The sequence below is a fragment of the Etheostoma spectabile genome, chromosome 13, assembly GCF_008692095.1.
Source record: "Etheostoma spectabile isolate EspeVRDwgs_2016 chromosome 13, UIUC_Espe_1.0, whole genome shotgun sequence".
Lineage (NCBI taxonomy): Eukaryota > Metazoa > Chordata > Actinopteri > Perciformes > Percidae > Etheostoma > Etheostoma spectabile.
The window spans coordinates 24963024-24966226 of record NC_045745.1 but is presented as its reverse complement, the minus strand read 5'-3'; the positions used below and the strand labels follow the sequence as shown (position 1 = coordinate 24966226).

Sequence of the window (3203 nt, the reverse complement as noted above, 5' to 3'; positions counted from 1 at the left end):
GACAATAGACACACTGTAAAGGGTTTTCAAATACTTGAAAAGCTTGAGAGGTTCTTCATTTAAATTGCTGTTACCGGGCCTTTATGTGTCCAATCGTAATTGTGCACACTAAATGATAATGTAGTAATTTATCTAAAGATATAATGTAGTCTAAACGTTTTGACAATATTACAAAATGTTCACATATGATGCATTGTTGTGTTTCTCAATTGATTGTGAACTATAATTGAATTGTTCTTGTCCCATTTATATAACAAATGGCTGTTTTTTAGCAAAGCTTTTTGTTTAACATTTTTAAACATGCCGCCCTCCTTTCAATTGATTCTTCCAAAGCTAGCACTCAAGTTGTCCACAGACATTTGTTAGAATTGGTCAGGCTGAGAAAATTTAACTAGTTTACACACTCACATTGTGAATCAATCAGGTGATTCGAGGAATTGTCTTTCAGGTTGTGTAAAGATTCTACCACCATCTCACACTGCTTTTTGTTTACACTTTTAAAACAGATTGGGTTTTTTTCATGCAAGAATCTGTGATTGCTGCTATCAAAATAAAATGTATCATAATGTTACAACACAATACAGATTTTTATGTGCACACTGTGTATTCACGGTCATGCTTCAGCCCAAAATGTGTACATGAATGTTTTGTTTTTCCTCTCTGCAGTCCCCACATCTATAATCCCTTTTATTGAAATCCGTGTCACCTGCCGCCTGCGCAGTCCAGCACCCTGAAGCATTAGACGGCTGGCATAGTGACGGGCACTGCAGTGAGAAAAGAGAGAGGGAGAGACATAACGTCTTTCATTTAGTTGCGTTAGAAGGCTTTAAACATTTAGACAAATCTGTGGTTTATTCCACGTGTACATTTAGCTTGAAGGCTACAAGGAGCTCATCGGCAGGGTCTACAACACACATATTTGAGCCAGTGAAAGCACTTACATTTTCACTGACAGTGGTACCAAATTTCACCGTGAGCTTGACATCTTCCCTGTTGTTATGGCAGCACACTGTCACCAGGACTGCCCACACTGTTGGTCAGGAAGACAGAGTCACGGTGGGCATCTTGGCTGGACGCTTGTTGCCTGTTCCCCCACAAGAATATTAGCATTTTCCACCTCTCTTTAAAGCACACAGCAACACCAGCCTGAACATTGTGTTTGGGAAAAGATTGAGATGGAGAGGGTGAGGTAGCCCATGCCACAAGGGAGGTAGAAAGAAGACAGAGTGAACGAGAGAAAGGAAAGCCAGAGGGAGAGAGTAAGAAGGGAGGATTGAGCAGAGTGAGCACGAGGCAATTTTGCAAACCTGTGACACATTAATTATTAACAAACTTGGGCTAAATGCGTAAACTCTCCCTACTTGTTCATTCTCTTTTCTTCTTTCTTTATACTCACCTCCTGCACAAAACGACAGTCACATGCACCCTAGTGCACACATTTGAACACACAGACACACACACACTCAAAACCCAGTGAGGTGACATGTGATGCTTGTAACATGGAGCATGTCAAAGGGCTGGGGGAGGTGTCAGGCACGAGGCCCAAAAAGAGTGGGAAACCGGAGGGAAGGAGTCAGCGAAGATGACGTGAGGCAGAGAAAGGAGAAGGTATACAGCTGTAATGTAAAAAAAAAAAAAAGAGAGAGGCAGGTGAAAAGAGATAGTAAAACTACAAAGTGGGAGTAAGACAAAGATAGAAACAGCAGGGCACTGAGAGAGATTGTAGGAAAGGGGAGTAAAGGGAGAGCTTGTGCATGTGTTATTGTATGGGTGTGTGTTTTTTTTAAGAGCTAATGAGGCTTCCAGCTCTTTTCATGAAGGAAAAATAGACAGCATGAAAATGCAGTCTGACTTTGAAATGATGAATGAAGATATTCTATTAAAATGTAAAATGACTTATTTGTGATCTTGTATAGCAGTTAAGCTAAATCACCCTTTGTTTGGAGTGCAGCGAATCTTTAATGCCGCTCAGTGAGTGCTAATCATTAATTGGTGGTCAGTCCATTTGGCATTCTGTATTCTCTGATCAATTGGATAGAATGTTGCAACAGCATTACATGAACGTGCCTAAGAGTGTGTGTGTGTGTGCGTGCATGTGGTGTGTGTGTTGAGGCGCTGCTTGAGCGGTCACTCTGCCCCTCAGGCGATTGTGTGTGTTTGGAAGGGAATGGATCCTCCCCCAGGAGTGCAGGGAGGAGATGTGTGTTAATGTCCCTCCAATACTTTTGCTGCAGTCTGTCCTCTCACACAACACTTGGGTAATTTGTGAGTGCACGTATACACTAGCGTCCCAAAAAAAGGCCAAGATACAGCCAGACAATTTTGGAGTATACAAAACATGCTTGCCATCATCAATGGGACTACAGGAGGGTGTGATTCTCTTTATATGCTGAAATTAACTTGTTTTAGCGACATTGATGTAAAATAAATGTCATGATTATGTAATGTGACAAAAGAGCACTCCATCGATTTAGCCCAGCAGTCCTAAAACATAGTCGGATTCTATCGTACAGTTTAAAAAAAATAAAAATCAGTGAGATCCAGATGTTTTTCCGTGCATTACTCTTCCGTTAAAACTGGCAACCTACCACAATGCAATTTAACTGGTGACAATTTGGTCGGAGATACAGGTGTGTTCGGCTGTTGTCTTAAGCTCCAACCAATGCTTACTTGTGTGGTGTCACTTAGGGCAATTTAATCAGACTTCACACATGTCCCTCTGGAGCAACAAAGATGGTATCCCACCTTTTTCCCATATGCAGTAGTACCTACCAAGATCTGTAAACAGGCTTTGATGTGTAAGATTATTGGTGTTCCCCTTTAATTTTGGATGCATCATTCATCCAGTTTTAGAAATATTAATACAAGCCACTGAAGCTTGTTTTTTAAAACTAGTTTAAGATTATTTTTATAGAAGTATAGATAAATCTTTATTCATAGGGCAATAATATTTAAACGTTTTTCACAATGTGAGAGTTGTTACATAGTGATATGATGAATATGTAGCTACAGGACCTTTTCTTAATTCTCCGTGATAGTAATGATAAACTCAAATGGCAGTGCTAAGGAGAGTACTGTAAATGGAAATATGTCTTAATGTCTAAACTGTTTTCATAGCTACTGTGTCTTACCACATGTTCTAGGTAAATTACTTACATCGTGATTCCACCCAAATGGCAACTGAAATAATTAAAGACACTTGT

At 40.1% G+C, this 3203-nt stretch overlaps 1 long non-coding RNA gene across 1 annotated transcript in view; it reads right to left on the bottom strand.

Moving 5' to 3' along the window:
- The window catches only part of LOC116700788 (uncharacterized), a 3801-nt gene extending 3294 nt beyond the window's left edge, over nt 1-507 (bottom strand). The window contains exon 1 of the long non-coding RNA XR_004334734.1: nt 496-507. This is a non-coding gene — a long non-coding RNA (uncharacterized LOC116700788). The remainder of the gene's footprint in view (nt 1-495) is intronic.
- Between the last annotated feature and the right edge of the window lie 2696 nt (nt 508-3203).